The 20442-nt window shown below is 31.5% G+C and overlaps 1 long non-coding RNA gene and 1 pseudogene across 2 annotated transcripts in view; both read right to left on the reverse strand.

Annotated features, from left to right (window-relative positions):
• Nucleotides 1-5352: 5352 nt before the first annotated feature.
• LOC143241891 (endosome/lysosome-associated apoptosis and autophagy regulator family member 2-like) overlaps nt 5353-20442 on the reverse strand; it is a 95387-nt pseudogene continuing 80297 nt past the window's right edge. The window contains exon 20 of the transcript XR_013022329.1: nt 5353-9061. The product of XR_013022329.1 is annotated as an endosome/lysosome-associated apoptosis and autophagy regulator family member 2-like (transcript). The remainder of the gene's footprint in view (nt 9062-20442) is intronic.
• Nucleotides 10714-14127, reverse strand: LOC143241892 (uncharacterized). Its single transcript, XR_013022330.1, has 2 exons — nt 11888-14127; nt 10714-11833 (listed from the first exon to the last, which is right to left on the reverse strand). It is a non-coding gene; the product is annotated as an uncharacterized LOC143241892 (long non-coding RNA).

The following is a 20442-nucleotide window of genomic DNA, read 5'->3' on the forward strand; positions in this document are numbered from 1 at the left end:
GCGTAATAAAAGCCAAGTGATTTGCATATAACATAAACCACATAAAAATGGATTTTTTTTTTTCAGAGAACAGATGCAGTCAGTGGGTCGGTAGCGATATTAATTAATATATTCTTTTTCAGATGTAAAAGATCATGTTAATAGACATTACAATTACATTGTTATTACAGTCTTTATTGTGATGTTGTTGTTTTTCTCTTATCAAACCCTCCAGTTCTCAGGTTGTAGGACAGATGACTTTGAACACTGAAATTCACCACGTCATTAAATGTTCATGTACAAAAAAAAAAAATAAAAGGACCATACAACAATGAAATGATAAATACTGAAAAGTAAACTTCTTCCCGGTACTTTGGGACTTCAATACACAATTCATATAACAAAATTATAAACATAAATTATGAAGTTATAAAGTACATACTAGAGAGTTTAATCTATATTTAAGTAGTTAACAACCTCTTGTTTTATTTGAGACAGTAGCATACATTTTAAATTCCCTGTTTGAAGTTTTATATAACTCTCTAGTATATATGTCTAGTTAACTAACTGTTTCTTCTATTTCACTCTGTAGTATATATGTCTAGTTAACTGTTTCTTGTTTTATTTGACTCTGTAGTATATATGTATAGTTAACTGTTTCTTGTTTTATTTGACTCTGTAGTATATATGTCTAGTTAACTGTTTGTTGTTTTATTTGACTCTGTAGTATATATGTCTAGTTAACTGTTTCTTGTTTTATTTGACTCTGTAGTATATACGTCTAGTTAACTGTTTCTTGTTTTATTTGACTCTGTAGTATATATGTCTAGTTAATTGTTTGTTACTAATTATAACAATATATGTACGTGTAGTGTAAGATTTGTTTACTAATTATAACAATATATCTACGTGTAGTGTAAGATTTGTTTACTCATTATAACAATATATTTGTGATGTAAGATTTGTTTACCAATTATAACAATATATCTACGTGTAGTGTAAGATTTGTTTACTCATTATAACAATATATTTGTGATGTAAGATTTGTTTACCAATTATAACAGTATATCTAATTCCACTGACACATTTCTTTATAAATTATCACAATGTATCTGAGTGTATTGTTAGATTTATTTACTACTTATAACATTACTATCTAAGTGTACTGTAAGATTTGTTTACTAATCATAACAATATATCAAACTGCACTGTAAGATTGGTTTGCTAATTATAACAATGTATATTAATATACTGTGGGATTTGTTTACTAATTATAACAGTGTATCTATTTGCACTGAAATATTTCTTCACTAATTAGAACAATATATCTCTGTACTGTTAGATTTGTTTACTTATTATAATAATATATCTAAGTGCACTGTTAGATTTGTTTATTAATTATAATAATATATCTCAGTGTACTGTAAGATTTCTCTGATAATTATAACAATATATCAAGCTTCCTGTTAGATGTGTTTCTAATTATAACAATATATATGAGTACTGTAAAATTTAGTTACTAATGATAACTGTATATCTATTTCCACTGAATGATTTATTTACTAATGATAACAGTATATCTAATTGCACTGAAACATTTCCTTACAAATTATCACAATATATCTAAGTGTACTGGTAGATTTCTTTATGAATTATAACAATATATTTAAGTGTGATGTAAGATTTATTTGCTAATTATAACAATATGTCTAAGAGTGGTATTAGATTTGTTTACCAATTATAACAATATATCTAAGAGTGGTATTAGATTTGTTTACCAATTATAACTATATCTAAGTGTACTGTTAGATTTGTTTACGAATTATAACAACATATCTAACTGAACTGTTTGATTTGTTTACTTATTATAACAATATATCTAATTGCACTGAAAGATTTCTTTAGTAATTATAATATATACCCTTCAAAAAAAGAAACGCAAAAGGGATATTTTTTATTTTAAATAGAAATATATGTAATAACGTTACAAGCTCAGAGTATGTGATGTTACATATGTTAAGGCACTGATTGTCAGACCAAAATGACAATAAAAGTTGTGCACTTTGAAAACGGAGGAAAACATCGGATTTTTCGCCAAAATGCATTCGTGTCCAATAAATAAATAAATAAATTTGTTTGAGAGATCTGCATGTTCTGCAAGTGCAACATGTGCAAAATCGCTATAAAAGTGACGGGTTCTCGGTTTCCATAGCTCAGTGTTAAGCCACCGACACGCAATACAGTTGTGCCAAGACTGACTGAAGCACATAGCATAAAACGCCATTGGTCGCTTGTAAGCAGGCGAATCTCGATCAGATGTTGCCAAAGCTATGAATGTCCACCCAAGCACCATCACAAGGCTATGGAATTGTCACCAACAACATGGATCAACTCGTACCCGTCCACGATCTGGCAGACCTCGTGTGACCACGCCCGCACAAGATCGCAACATCCGGTTACGTCACCTTCGGGATAGGACCACCACTGCGACGTCTACTGCCTCAACCATACCAGGGCTGCGTACGATTTCCGATCAGACCGTACGCAACCGTCTACGAGATGCAGGAATCCGACCTCGACGTCCAGTCAGAGGCATCATCCTCACCCAGCAACATCGTCAAGCACGGCTGCAGTGGACTCGGGCACATCGGGTATGGCCTCATCGACGATGGAGGCATGTTTGGTTCAGCGATGAATCACGTTTTATGCTTCGTAGGCAGGATGGAAGGACCCGTGTTTATCGTCACCGAGGTGAACGTTTTGCAGCAAACTGTGTGCAGGAAGTTGACAGCTTTGGTGATGGCAGCATCATGATGTGGGCTGCCATTGCCTAGAATGCCAGAACAGACCTTTTGCACATTCGAGGGAATCTTACGGCTCAACGATACGTCGACGAGATTCTTAGGTCCCATGTGCAAACCATCATGGTGAACGTCAACGACGTTTTTCAACATGACAACGCCCGTCCTCACACAGCCCGACTTACCACTGTCTTCTTGAGACACCACAACATCAACGTTCTTCCCTGGCTCTCCAGATCACCAGATTTAAACCCCATCGAACATCTTTGGGACGAGTTGGACCGACGTCTGCGACGGCGACAACCTCAACCGCAGTCTCTACCTCAGCTTGCAGCAGCTTTGCAGGCTGAGTGGGCAGCCATTCCACAGGATGTGATTCGTCATCTCATCGCTTCCATGGGCAGGAGATGCCAAGCAGTTATTGATGCTCACGGGGGGCATACTCTTTATTGACGTTAAACTTCAACTAGTAAGCGTGGACTTTGCCTTTGTAGACTTTGGATGTTCAGCAGTGAATGTGCAAAGTTTCACACATGTCATACAGAACTACCCGGAATAAACTTGTTAACAATTTGTCTCAAATTTTGCCTTTTGCGTTTCTTTTTTTGAAGAGTTTATATTAGTATAACAATATACCTAATTACACTGAAAGATTTTAGTAATTATAATATATATTAGTATACTATAATATTTGTTTGCTAATTATAACAATACATCTAAGTGTAATGTAAGATTTGTTTACTAATTGTATCAATATATCTAAGTGTACTGTAAGATGTGTTTACTCAATATAACAATATATTTGAGTATACTGTATGATTTGTTTAGTAATGATAACAATACATCTAAGTCTACTGTAAGATTTGTTTACCCAATATAACAATATATTTGAGTATACTGTGAGATTTGTTTAGTATTTATAACAATATATCCAAGTGTACTGCTAGATTTCTTAATTAATGGCAAAGACTAAGCTGAATGTCTGCATTTGACAGGGATGTGTGTTCTGTAATATTGTTTTTAGATTTGGTAGTGATGTGTGTTCTATAGTACTGGTTTTACATTTGACAGGGATGTATGTCATTCTGTAATATTGTTTTCACATTTGAGAGTGATGTGTATTCTGTAATATTGTTTTTACATTTGACAGCAATGTATGTGTGTTCTGTAATAGTTTTTCATTTTGAAATAACATATCTCAGTGAGCTGTAAAATTCCAGTATATCTTGATCTATTTAGGAAAGTTTGTTTGGTAAGAGTTGATTTTTCCCATTGGTCTTCAGGGTAATGTTGTTGCATTGCTACTCTGTTTAAAATACGTACCATGTTGTGCAATCTGATTGAATTCATTGTTCCTTGTGTGTGTTTGTTGTGTTGATATTGGATGATGGTGTGTTTAATAAATGTGAAGATTTGAGCAGAACTGTATATATATGTCATTACAAGTTTTGTTTGTTTGTTTGTTTCTTGTTATGCAGCAATGGCTTACTGTGTTTGTTAATGGAAACATCTAAGAATGTGGTGGCTCTCCATTCCCGTAGTAACATGGTTACTGTTGTTTGGTTGTTGTCAAAAGGAGAGTGGAACCACAATAAGAACAGTAGGCTGTTATGTCTCTATTTCTATAACAATATGGCTTCTGTTGATTAAAGCTTTTTATTGTTGGAGGAAGTTAAGTGGGACCACAACAGGAATGGTAATCTGTTGTGGCTCTCTGTTTCTATGGTAATATGGATTCTGTTGATTAAAGCTTTTTATTGTTGGAGGAAGTTAAGTGGGACCACAACAGGAATGGTAATCTGTTGTGGCTCTCTGTTTCTATGGTAATATGGATTCTGTTTTCTCCATAATCCTATACAGAAATGTCTGCTAATACTGGACAGAGTAGTTAGTTACATGATGACTGTTGTTTCTTACAGATTCAGTGGCATGCACCACTTTTCATAATTTTGTGCCCTTTTCTAACAAAATATAAGTTTATATAATATTACATTTAATATGTTATCTGGGTGCATCTATATAAAAGATGTATACTTAAATTATATATTCCATCAATGAAAAATTCTCTTCTTTCTTGAAATCTTACATCCAATACTGATCGTTTTGACATGAAAAAGGCAGGACATTCTGTCTGTTAACTTTAACATCGTTCGGTGTTACGAAGCTGGTCAGAGTAAATAAAAAACTACTTCTGTAAATATGTATGTTGGAGAAACTGAAGTTAACACAATGTTTATCAAAGATTTTAGGTCTGTTATTAAGAATGTTCATTTGACATGTGGCCACTTGCATATATATGATTTCAGATTATAATGTTCCTATGACAAAAGGTCACTCATTGTGATGTTCTGTGGCCACATAGATACATTCTAACTTTGGAGATTATTACTGTGATATGCAGTCAGTTACATAGTTGTAGCAGTCACTATTTCTGAAACACATGGCAACTTAAATGTGCATATTAGTTCGGATGTTCCTATGAAACTTACTGGTCAGTGTGTTGTATAACACCTGGATATATATTTTAAATAGTCAGAATGTTTCTTTTGTTATTTGTCACCTTACAGATACATTTCAGCACAAACCATTCTTTATTCAAAACATTATGTTGGCTACAAAGAAAAAGTACAATAGAACAATTTTCTTTTATGGTAAGTTAATAAAAGATAATAATGAAACTGTACAACAAAACCATACACAACTTGACAGATAAGTTGAACAAGTTTTATCAGACGTGACTATAAACATGTTTAAAATCAAACGCTAAGAGTTGTACCAGATGTGCTTTGACTAGAACAAACACAAAACTCACTTAATGTTGTTCCACTTCTGAAACAGTTACAGCAACATTTAATGGAGGTAATTTGCATTAGAATATTGGAATAATAATAGCTAGAATAAATTACTATTCTAAATAAACTAGGATCATATTTCTGTCACTGATTTTAGATTACTAAACGCACGCTGGTTTTGGATTACTAAACGTACACTGGTTTTGGATTACTAAACGTACACTGGTTTTAGATTACTAATAATATAGACTAAAAGAGTCCTGTAAGTTTAAAGCATCAATAATGAACTTCTAACATACAACATGTTTACAATAATTATAGAGCTTAAATAAGCTCATTACACCTAAAAATAATATGCATAATATTCTCACACTTACTAATTTTGTTAAGCCTAAATCTAACAAAAGTAACACTCAAAACGTTAAATCTCACAACATAACCATTGAAAGTTTAATATTAAATATGACTAGTTTTTACTCATCCAATGCATGTCACAATGTAGACCATGCACAGTATTACTCCTGCATACTTTGTGAAACACAAATATGGAACCAGAAATGCACAGTATGGAAGAATCCAAATATTTTCAAATTAAGAAACACACTTCTACTTTTGTAGAAAAATATTTTCTTTACACTACCAAACCTTGTCTTATACAGTTGTCTAGCCTAAAAGATCCAAAGTAGAGTCATCAGTGAATATCACACAGAAATGGAATGTATTTTAAAAATATAAAGTACAATGTGTTCTGTATTAAAGACTAGATAATGGAACACAAAATGACCAGAATCAAGGATAATAATCAATTTGTAAACTCAGTTAAATAACGTTTGTGATATTAGTTTTCCATTAATCTTCAGAGGATCCATAGTATATAATGTAAGAGAAAACAAAAAATACAGTATTATCACAATGAGTAACATATTAATTATTTTATAATAACCAAGGAATGATGCTGGAGTCATTGTAAAACAAATGGGAATTTATGATGTCATTACAAATAATAAATATACACACTAGTTACATAGTGGTAAAGAAAACAGTAATTACTGACAGATAACTAAAGAATTAACCTAATACACTACAGTTGGACACTACTAACCACGCTGTAAAGAAAGAAAAAAACAGTAATTACTGAGAGATAAGTAAAGAATTAACCTAATACACTAAGGCTGGACACTACTAACCACGCTGTAAAGAAAGAAGAAAACAGTAATTACTGACAGATAACTAAAGAATTAACCAAATACACTAAGGCTGGACACTACTAACCATGTTGTAAAGAAAGAAGAAAACAGTAACTACTGACAGATAACTAAACAATTAACCTAATGCACTAAGGCTGGGTATTACTAACCACGTTGTAAAGAAAGAAGAAAACAGTAATTACTGAGAGATAAGTAAAAAATTAACCTAATACACTACAGTTGGACACTACTAACCACGCTGTAAAGAAAGAAAAAAACAGTAATTACTGAGAGATAAGTAAAGAATTAACCTAATACACTAAGGCTGGACACTACTAACCATGCTGTAAAGAAAGAAGAAAACAGTAATTACTGACAGATAACTAAAGAATTAACCAAATACACTAAGGCTGGACACTACTAACCATGTTGTAAAGAAAGAAGAAAACAGTAACTACTGACAGATAACTAAACAATTAACCTAATACACTAAGGCTGGACACTACTAACCACGCTGTAAAGAAAGAAGAAAACAGTAACTACTGACAGATAACTAAACAATTAACCTAATACACTAAGGCTGGGTATTACTAACCACGTTGTAAAGAAAGAAGAAAACAGTAATTACTGAGAGATAAGTAAAAAATTAACCTAATACACTACAGTTGGACACTACTAACCACGCTGTAAAGAAAGAAAAAAAACAGTAATTACTGAGAGATAAGTAAAGAATTAACCTAATACACTAAGGCTGGACACTACTAACCACGCTGTAAAGAAAGAAGAAAACAGTAATTACTGACAGATAACTAAAGAATTAACCAAATACACTAAGGCTGGACACTACTAACCACGCTGTAAAGAAAGAAGAAAACAGTAATTACTGAGAGATAACTAAAAAATTAACCTAATACACTAAGGTTGGACACTACTAACCACATTGTAAAGAAAGAAGAAAACAGTAATTACTGACAGATAACTAAAGAATTAACCTAATACACTAAGGCTGGACACTACTAACCATGTTGTAAAGAAAGAAGAAAACAGTAATTACTGACAGATAACTAAAGAATTAACCTAATACACTAAGGCTGGACACTACTAACCATGTTGTAAAGAAAGAAGAAAACAGTAACTACTGACAGATAACTAAAGAATTAACCTAATACACTAAGGCTGGACACTACTAACCACGTTGTAAAGAAAGAAGAAAACAGTAATTACTGACAGATAACTAAAGAATTAACCTAATACACTAAGGCTGGACACTACTAACCACGTTGTAAAGAAAGAAGAAAACAGTAATTACTGACAGATAACTAAACAATTAACCTAATACACTGAGGTTGGACACTACTAACCACGTTGTAAAGAAAGAAAAAAACAGTAATTACTGACAGATAACTAAAGAATTAACCTAATACACTAAGGCTGGACACTACTAACCACGCTGTAAAGAAAGAAGAAAACAGTAATTACTGACAGATAACTAAAGAATTAACCTAATACACTAAGGCTGGGCATTACTAACCACGTTGTAGAGAAGGAAGAAATGAGTAATTACTGATACTAAAGGATCAACAAATGATATGGCTGTTATGTGAAAATACATAATATACATAAGACATACATACATAATAATAAACCTTGATATTTTTACTAAGGCTGTGGAAATGAAGAAAAACGAAACTTCTATTGTTTTCTAGGCAGTAACAAGTAAATGGTTCAGGAGAAAGTTATACATACAAGATAAACTAAAACAGTAAAATGTAGAAATATTGTGCCCATGTTGTACACAAAATGCAACTAAAGCAGTAAAACTATATTGTTGGAGCTGTAAACTCAATATCACATGAGACAGTAAAAGTGTTCTTCAACTGATTTATGAAGTTTGGTTTACCCTGAAAAATATAAAATCATCACACAACTAATATTTTGCTTGAAATATACATTTTGAAATATTCATAGGGCAGTACAGGTATGAAAACAGATGTAAATACTAGAAAGATACTGGTAGTGGAAATACATAAAAGAAATACATTCACAACATAATGAATAGAGATACATAAAAAAAAACATATAGTATCTTTAAAGTTTTATTTTGCAAAGTTTCCAAATATTTTTATGATATATTCAACTTATGTAAATACTGGTGAGATGGCTAAAAGACAGGCACTCAATGTCACGTTCTCATTGAAAACTGGAGAGTTGATGCACGACATAAGACTCATCTCTTGTCCAGTCCTTATGAGAAAGTGTCCTTTTTGGTCAAGTGGATGGTTTCAAACTGGGCATCTCCATCCTTCAGAAATTGAAACAAAGTCTACTTCTAATATGAGCATGTATGTGAAAACTGTTATGCTACAACAGGTAGTAGACCATACAACACATAAAGTTGCCACTGACTAATGTAAAGGTTTATTTTCATTAAATCCTGTTACAGACTATCCTACTCTTCTTGTACCATTACTAGATGTTTGTTTTCTTTCTTTACTACACACTGTTACAAACCACATGTACCTAGCCCATCTCCTAACTGATAAAAACTATTAAATAATCTCACTACACAGTGTTACAAACCACATGTACCTAGCCCATCTCCTTATAAAAACAATCAAATATTAAATATTCTCACTACACAGTGTTACACACCCCATGTAGCTAGCCCATCTCCTTATAAAAACAATCAAATATTAAATATTCTCACTACACAGTGTTACACACCACATGTAGCTAGCCCATATTCTAACTGATAAAAACTAGCAAACATTAAATAATCTCACTACACATTGTTACACACCCCATGTAGCTAGCCCATCTCCTAACTGATAAAAACAATCAAATATTAAATAATCTCACTACACATTGTTACACACCCCATGTAGCTAGCCCATCTCCTAACTGATAAAAACTATTAAATAATCTCACTACACAGTGTAACAAACCACATGTAGCTAGCCCATATTCTAACTGATAAAAACTAGAAAACATTAAATAATCTCACTACACATTGTTACACACCCCATGTAGCTAGCCCATCTCCTAACTGATAAAAACAATCAAATATTAAATAATCTCACTACACAGTGTTACACACCCCATGTAGCTAGCCCATCTCCTAACTGATAAAAACTATTAAATAATCTCACTACACAGTGTTACAAACCACATGTAGCTAGCCCATATTCTAACTGATAAAAACTAGCAAACATTAAATAATCTCACTACACATTGTTACACACCCCATGTAGCTAGCCCATCTCCTAACTGATAAAAACTAGCAAATATTAAATATCCTCACTACACATTGTTACACAGTACATGAACAACATTTTGAGAAACATTTACCTGTTGATATTTTGAGTTTGTTTAAACATTACATATTTGTAACAGAGCTTTTATATCAACTCATTAAATTAACTACAAAAGTCATTACCAAATAACATATATGCTTACATATTTATCTTTCATTTGAAAATTCCTTAAATACAACAGATTAAGGTAGAAACAAAAAAATCAAGACATTAGAGTGTGGGTTGAACCAGAAATATATACCATATTCCAAACTTTAAACTGTTTTTGTTCTTACAGCAGTTTGTTTGTTTGTTTTTAATTTTGTGCAATACTACATGAGGGCTATCTGCACTAGCCATCCCTAATATAGAAGTGTAAGACTAGAGGGAAGGCAGCTAGTCATCACAGCTAACCACCAACTCTTGGGCTACTGTTTTACCAACAAATAGAAGGATTGATTACCACATTATAATGCTCTAATGGCTGAAAGGGCAAGCATGTTTGGTGTGACGGGACTTGCCTGGTACCTTCAGATTATAATAGGAACACCCTAACCACCTGGATGGGCTGGTTATAGCAGGATTTGGGTGTTATGTAAATAAACAAATTTCATATCAAATGATTCATTTGGTTAAAATAAAACTTATGTTACCAATAAATGGAGAGAAACATTCACTTTTATTAAAAATTTTGTTTTACAACAGTGTAAATTGTTAACTGCTGTTTCCAGTAACAACAATAATAATCTACTGATGAACATAATAAAAATATTATTTTATATACAACAGTCAAACTTACAGAAAGCATTATATATTAAATTACCACCTAGATAGGCAATAGATGTATAATTTCATCAAACAATATAAACACTCTGTAATTAGATAAACTTCCCAGGTTGAATTACACTATATTACACATACTGTTGTTTATAGACACACACAACAAACAACTTCTATGTAAATGAGGTTCTTAAGAAAATAAATAAAACATTTTGCCATTCTTTTGATTGTCTGGTATTTATCAACATTACCCAAATAATTATAAAGAGTGGTTCTTGGTAATGTTGGTCTTTTTAAGTACAAATTATAAGAAGAAAACATGATAAAATTATAAAACTGTCAAGTTAATTGTAACTCATTAATAATAATATTTTTATAAATTTATCTTGTTTGTCTTACTTATAAGTCAGTTTATCATTGTAGGATTTATAGGTAGCAGAAAGTGTTTTATAACTTGATTAGTTGATAATAATTGTTTCTTTTAAATAAAAATAACCTTCAAAACAAATCATTTCTACCTTTATGTTAAAAAATCCATTGTTTATATGCTTTAATATATTACTACCACAAACAAACTTACATTTTAAACTTGTACAACAAATGACAAACTTCTATAATGATGTTAAGTTTCACAGACAAGCCCTATTACCATCACTTTGTTGTTATCTTTCACAGATGCATTCTATCATACCACTTGTGAAACAGGTTAACAAATGACTGGTTCCTATAAGCTCATATTTGTTTAAATACTTTAAAATAAGTAATGGTGTTACTATTTAAATGTGTTTTATATTCCTTGTTGTGACCAACATAAATGATATTGTAATAGTTCTCAACATATATGGCAGAAGAAAGTTAACTCAGTTTAGAAGTTCTCAAGTATTAAACAGAATCCACTAGCAACTTCTGTAACCCCAACTGTTGGACTGTTAATAACAGTAAATAACCTAACAAGAGTTTCTGTAACTCCAGTTGTTGGACTGTTAGTGACAATAAATAACCTAACAAGAGTTTCTGTAACTCCAGCTGTTGAACTATTAGTAACAGTAAATAACCTAACAGGAGTTTCTGTAACTCCAGTTGTTGGACTGTTAGTGACAGTAAATAACTTCACAGAAGTTTATGTAACTTGAGATGTTGAACTGCTAATAACAGTAAATAACCTAACAGGAGTTTCTGTAACTCTAACTGTTGAGTTATTGACAGCAATCAAAACTGTAACAAAAATTTCTGAAACTCAAGAAATGGGGTAATTGACAATAATTAAAAAAAACAAACAAACTTGAAACAATGAATTTCACAAATACATCCAAAACTCAAGCACTTCCATAAAGTTAACTCAACAGTAGATTAGTTGTAAGTGGCAAATCCTTTTATATAAATTACTGGACCTTTGTGGTAACATCTTTAGCAAGGAACATCAAACAAATGGCACACTGTTAGATATGCAGATTTTATGCAGAAACATGGATATTTATAATTATTATCTGTACTAATATTAATAAATTTTATTTTTCCTTATCAAATAGAATTGGCTACTAAAATACTGAGAGGTGTTTCAAATACATGAAAGGTTTTCATGGTCATAAAGTTACACATTTGGCACCAATGTGTTTTTGGTTTTAAAACCTGATCTAACTTACCAGTAAATATAAATATAATATGGAAAACTTGATACATATATACATATAAATATACTACATACAGCTTGATACAGATAGACATATAAATACACTACATACAGCTTGATAGAGATACACATATAAATACACTACATACAGATACACATATAAATATACTACATACAGCTTGATACTGATACACATATAAATAGACTACATACAGCTTGATACAGGTACACATATAAATATACTACATACAGCTTGATACTGATACACATATAATTACACTACATACAGCTTGATACAGATACACATATAAATACACTACATACAGCTTGATACTGACACACATATAAATACACTACATACAGCTTGATACAGATACACATATAAATACACTACATACAGCTTGATACAGATACACATATAAATATACTACATACAGCTTGATACAGATACACATATAAATATACTACATACAGCTTGATACAGATACACATAAATATACTACATACAGCTTGATACAGATACACATATAAATACACTACATACAGCTTGATACAGATACACATATAAATATACTACATACAGCTTGATACAGGTACACATATAAATAGACTACATACAGCTTGATACAGGTACACATATAAATAGACTACATACAGCTTGATACAAGTACACATATAAATAGACTACATACAGCTTGATACAGGTACACATATAAATAGACTACATACAGCTTGATACAGGTACACATATAAATAGACTACATACAGCTTGATACAGGTACACATATAAATAGACTACATACAGCTTGATACAGGTACACATATAAATAGACTACATACAGCTTGATACAGATACACATATAAATATACTACATACAGCTTGATACAGATACACATATAAATATACTACATACAGCTTGATACTGATACACATATAAATATACTACATACAGCTTGATACTGATACACATATAATTACACTACATACAGCTTGATGCAGATACTCATATAAATAGACTACATACAGCTTGCTACAGATAGACATATAAATACACTACATACAGATACACATATAAATATACTATGTACAGCTTGATACTGATACACATATAATTATACGACATACAGCTTGATACAGATAGACATATAAATACACTACATACAGATACACATAAATATACTACGTACAGCTTGATACTGATACACATAAATATACTACATACAGCTTGATACTGATACACATATAAATACACTATGGACAGCTTGATACAAATACACATATAAATAAACTATGGACAGCTTGATACAAATACACATATAAATACACTATGGACAGCTTGATACAAATACACATATAAATACACTATGGACAGCTTGATACAAATACACATACAAATAAACTACATACAGCTTGCTACAGATAGACATATAAATACACTACATACAGCTTGATAGAGATACACATATAAATACACTACATACAGATACACATATAAATATACTACATACAGCTTGATACTGATACACATATAAATACACTACATACAGTTTGATACAGATACACATATAAATACACTACCTACAGCTTGATACTGATACACATATAAATACACTACATACAGCTTGATACAGAAACACATATAAATACACTACATACAGCTTGATACTGATACACATATAAATATACTACGTACAGCTTGATACAGATACACATATAAATATACTACATACAGCTTGATACAGATACACATATAAATACACTACATACAGCTTGATACAGATACACATATAAATATACTACGTAGAGCTTGATACAGATACACATATAAATATACTATGTACAGCTTGATACAGATACACATATAAATATACTACATACAGCTTGATACAGATACACATATAAATATACTATGTACAGCTTGATACAGATACACATAAATATACTATGTACAGCTTGATACAGATAAATACACTACAAACAGTTTGATATAAAGAAATGCATAAATGTGTTACACAAGTTTCTAACAGATGAGTATATTACAGATAGCCCGATACATAAATTACAGAGATATGCGTACATATGATGGCCAGTTTATGTTTAATTGTTAGTTATTATTCATAGATAGGAGCTACTAACTAGTAGGACAGATACATATACCAAAACTAATAGATATATTGTACCAAGACTAGAAGACATAGCTATTATATTCAGACTAACAAAAAAAGATATATCATAGACAGAGTTGGGTATTACAGTCAATCTGATTGACAGTGATGGGTGTTACAGTCAATGTTATAAACAGTGATTGGTGTTACAGTCAATGTTATAAACAGTGATTGGTGTTACAGTCAATGTTATAAACAGTGATGAGTATTACAATCAATGTTATAAACAGTGATGGGTAGTACAGTCAATGTTATAAACAGTGATGAGTATTACAATCAATGTTATAAACAGTGATGGGTATTACAGTCAATGTTATAAACAGTGATTGGTGTTACAGTCAATGTTATAAACAGTGATGAGTATTACAATCAATGTTATAAACAGTGATGGGTAGTACAGTCAATGTTATAAACAGTGATGAGTATTACAATCAATGTTATAAACAGTGATGGGTATTACAGTCAATGTTATAAACAGTGATTGGTATTACAGTCAATGTTATAAACAGTGATGAGTATTACAATCAATGTTATAAACAGTGATGGGTATTACAGTCAATGTTATAAACAGTGATGAGTATTACAATCAATGTTATAAACAGTGATGGGTATTACAGTCAATGTTATAAACAGTGATTGGTGTTACAGTCAATGTTATAAACAGTGATGAGTATTACAATCAATGTTATAAACAGTGATGGGTAGTACAGTCAACCTGATTGACAGTGATGGGTGTTACAGTCAATGTTATAAACACTGATTGGTGTTACAGTCAATCTTATAAACAGTGATTGGTGTTACAGTCAATGTTATAAACAGTGATGGTATTACACTAGATCTGAAAGACAGTGATGAGTGTTACAGTTAGTGGGATGAGTATTACAGTCAATGTTATAAACAGTGATGAGTATTACAATCAATGTTATAAACAGTGATGGGTATTACAGTCAATGTTATAAACAGTGATGAGTATTACAATCAATGTTATAAACAGTGATGAGTATTACAGTCAATGTTATAAACAGTGATTGGTGTTACAGTCAATGTTATAAACAGTGATGAGTATTACAATCAATGTTATAAACAGTGATGGGTAGTACAGTCAACCTGATTGACAGTGATGGGTGTTACAGTCAATGTTATAAACACTGATTGGTGTTACAGTCAATCTTATAAACAGTGATTGGTGTTACAGTCAATGTTATAAACAGTGATGGTATTACACTAGGTCTGAAAGACAGTGATGAGTGTTACAGTTAGTGGGATGAGTATTACAGTCAATCTTATAAACAGTGATGGGTATTATAGTCAATCTGATACACAGAGATGGGTATTATAGTCAATTTGATAAACAGAAATGGGTATTATGGTCAGTCTGATAGACAGTGATGGGTATTACAGTCACTCTGATTGACAGTGATGCCTGTTACAGTCACTCTTCTAAACAATGATGGGTATTACAGTCAGTATGATATTCAAAGATGGGTATTACAGTTAGTCTGATAGACGGTAATGGTATTACAGTCAGTCTTATGGGCAGACTGTATTACAGTCAGAATTGTAGACAAAGGAAGATACTACAGTACTACTCCATGATGACAAGAAAACCTGCTTGTAGAGAAAATTTTATATTAAAAAATGGCTGGTATGTGTAGAAAAAGCACTAGTAGGAGATTATAAAACATTTTGACCTTCTTCAGTCATTGTCAGGTTCACAAAGAAAGAAAGGGTTACTGACCACATGTTTAAAGGTGGTTGTGTAATTCAGTGTAGGAATGCAAAGGGCATGTTTAGATGTTGAATATAGTTATTAATATAGGTATAAAGGTATTCCTTTGTATTGGTTTATTTTGGGCTTGAGTTGTTGTATAAGTAAGGCTTCTTTAATTTTGCATTTGCTTATGTTTGTTTCTTTATTTAGCATTTGGGTGTTTTCTATGGTTATGTTGTGTTTATTTGATTTGCAGTGTTCGAAAACATGTGTAGGTGACATTTTGTGTTCTTTGAATATGTTTTTCATTTTTCTACTTGTTTCTCCAAAAAGAAGTCGTGGCAGTTATCACATTGTATTTTATAAATAATGTTGGTGTTGTGTTTGCCAGTGTAGGTTCAACATAGTATAGACCTTAGTTTTGTGCCTGGTTTCTGAATAAATTTAGTATTAACTGGGACGTCATATTTGTTGTTAAATTTTGCCAAATGTTGGTTATTTTTCTGCTGATGTCAGGAATATATGGTATGCAGCTGAATATGGTTTCATGATGTTTTAAATTGTGGGATACATTTACTTTTGTTGGTTGATTTTGCATTTTGTCTATGTGTGTACATATAATGTTTTCTACGGTTTGTGGAGGAAACTTACAGATGTTGATGAAGTATTGTTTTATTTTGTCTAATTCATCATTAATTTTATCTGGTGAGCATAGTTTTATGGCTGTGTTTATTTGGTTTCTTAGTATGTTCGGTTTTTGTTTTGTTTCATGTGCTGAGTCCCAAGGAATGTACAGTTGAGTATGGGTGATTTTTTCGGTGGATTTCTGTTTTAAACTGTGTATTGGTTCTTTTAATTTTGAGGTTAAAAAATGATATTTGATTGCTTTCTTCCTGTTCACATGTGAAGTTAATGTTGGGATGTATAGAGTTAATGCGAGTGAAAAAAATTAAGTGTGTGTTCTGTAGATCTGAATCTCGCAATCGTGTCATCTACATATCTATTCCTCTCAGTGGGTTCAGCAAATAGCCTGATGTGGTTTTGGTATAAGAAAAACACACATACACATAAAAAACACACACAAATTCAAAGAAATACTTTATGTACTGTGGTGATACACATAATCAGTGTACAGTGCTTAATGTAGATAAAAATACAGTACCTTCTTTGTGAGACCAGCAGGTAATTTATGTTACTAACTGTCTGGGCTCCACACACCCTCTGTGTCAGGGTCCCAAGTATAAACCTACAGGTACACGTATATTAAACCCAACTTAGGACTTTCACAAGGTTTCAATTCTTCTATTATGTCTTTAAATTACAGTTAACTTCTTCTTTCTTTACCATATAAACTCTATGCAGATAATACATTACAGTTTATACCACAGTATAGCCTGTCTTAAACTTACAATTTATAACAAAGTATAGCCTGTCTTACACTTACAGTTCATAACACAGTATTGCTTGTCTTAAAGGTAAATTCATAACACAAAATAACCTGTCTTAAACTTACAGCTCATAACACTGTATAACCTGTCTTAAACTTACAGTTTATATCACAGTATAGTCTGTCTTAAACTTACAGTTCACGAAATAATGTAAAATGTCTTTCATTGGAAAAAGTAAAGATTACAGCAAGACTATTTAAATTCTTAGTTTTTAATAACTGGACAGTGGAAGACAGAGGTGTAAGATAATTTGAAAGTAGTATACATCTATTCACTATCATAGTTACATTACACTAGGATGAGTGATGTGTAAGATAATTTGAAAGTAGTATACGTCTATTCACTTTCATAGTTACATTACACTAGGAAGAGAGAGGTGTAAGATAATTTGAAAGTAGTATACATGTATTCACTTTCATAGTTACATTACACTAGGAAGAGAGAGGTGTAAGATAATTTGAAAGTAGTATACATGTATTCACTTTCATAGTTACATTACACTAGGATGAGTGATGTGTAAGATAATTTGAAAGTAGTATACATGTATTCACTTTCATAGTTACATTACACTAGGAAGAGAGAGGTGTAAGATAATTTGAAAGTAGTATACATGTATTCACTTTCATAGTTACATTACACTAGGAAGAGAGAGGTGTAAGATAATTTGAAAGTAGTATACGTCTATTGACTTTCATAGTTACATTATACCAGAAAGACTGATGTGTAAGATCATTTAAAAGTAGTATACATGTATTCACTTTCATACTTACATTACACTACTAAAAGATGTGTAAGATAATTTGAAAGTAGTATACATCCATTTACTTTCAGAGTTACATTACACCAGGAAGACAGATGTGTAAGATCATTTGAAAGTAGTATACATGTATTCATTTTCATAGTTACATTACACTAGGAAGAGAGAGGTGTAAGATAATTTGAAAGTAGTATACATCCATTCACTTTCATAGTTACATTACACTAGGATGAGTGATGTGTAAGATAATTTGAAAGTAGTATACATCCATTTACTTTCATACTTACATTACACCAGGAAGACAGATGTGTAAGATAATTTGAAAGTAGTATACATGTATTTACTTTCATACTTACATTACACCAGGAAGACAGATGTGTAAGATCATTTGAAAGTAGTATACATGTATTCATTTTCACAGTTACATTACACTAGGAAGAGAGAGGTGTAAGATAATTTGAAAGTAGTATACATCCATTCACTTTCATAGTTACATTACACTAGGATGAGTGATGTGTAAGATAATTTGAAAGTAGTATACATCCATTTACTTTCATACTTACATTACACCAGGAAGACAGATGTGTAAGATAATTTGAAAGTAGTATACATGTATTTACTTTCATACTTACATTACACTACTAAAAGATGTGTACAATCATTTGAAAGTAGTATACATCCATTTACTTTCAGAGTTACATTACACCAGAAAGACTGATGTGTAAGATAATTTGAAAGTAGTATACATCCATTTACTTTCAGAGTTACATTACACCAGGAAGATAGATGTGTAAGATCATTTGAAAGTAGTATACATCCATTTACTTTCATACTTACATTACACCAGGAAGACAGATGTGTAAGATAATTTGAAAGTAGTATACATGTATTTACTTTCATACTTACATTACACCAGGAAGACAGATGTGTAAGATCATTTGAAAGTAGTATACATGTATTCATTTTCACAGTTACATTACACTAGGAAGAGAGAGGTGTAAGATAATTTGAAAGTAGTATACATCCATTCACTTTCATAGTTACATTACACTAGGAAGAGAGAGGTGTAAGATAATTTGAAAGTAGTATACATCCATTTACTTTCAGAGTTACATTACACCAGGAAGACAGATGTGTAAGATCATTTGAAAGTAGTATACATGTATTCATTTTCATAGTTACATTACACTAGGAAGAGAGAGGTGTAAGATAAGTTGAAAGTAGTATACATCCATTCACTTTCATACTTACATTACACTACTAAAAGATGTGTACAATCATTTGAAAGTAGTATACATCCATTCACTTTCATAGTTACATTACACTAGGATGAGTGATGTGTAAAATAATTTGAAAGTAGTATACATGTATTCACTTTCATACTTACATTACACTAGGATGAGTGATGTGTAAGATCACTTGAAAGTAGTATACATCCATTCACTTTCACACTTACATTACACTACTAAAAGATGTGTACAATCATTTGAAAGTAGTATACATCCATTCACTTTCATAGTTACATTACACTAGGATGAGTGATGTGTAAGATAATTTGAAAGTAGTATACATGTATTCACTTTCATACTTACATTACACTAGGATGAGTGATGTGTAAGATCACTTGAAAGTAGTATACATCCATTCACTTTCACACTTACATTACACAACTAAAAAATGTGTACAATCATTTGAAAGTAGTATACATCCATTCACTTTCATACTTACATTACACCAGGAAGATAGATGTGTAAGATCATTTAAAAGTAATATACATCCATTTACTTTCAGAGTTACATTACACCAGGAAGACAGATGTGTAAGATCATTTAAAAGTAGTATACATGTATTCACTTTCATACTTACATTACACTACTAAAAGATGTGTAAGATAATTT

Source organism: Tachypleus tridentatus, unplaced genomic scaffold (assembly GCF_004210375.1).
Source record: "Tachypleus tridentatus isolate NWPU-2018 unplaced genomic scaffold, ASM421037v1 Hic_cluster_1, whole genome shotgun sequence".
In the NCBI taxonomy this organism is placed as follows: Eukaryota; Metazoa; Arthropoda; class Merostomata; order Xiphosura; family Limulidae; genus Tachypleus; species Tachypleus tridentatus.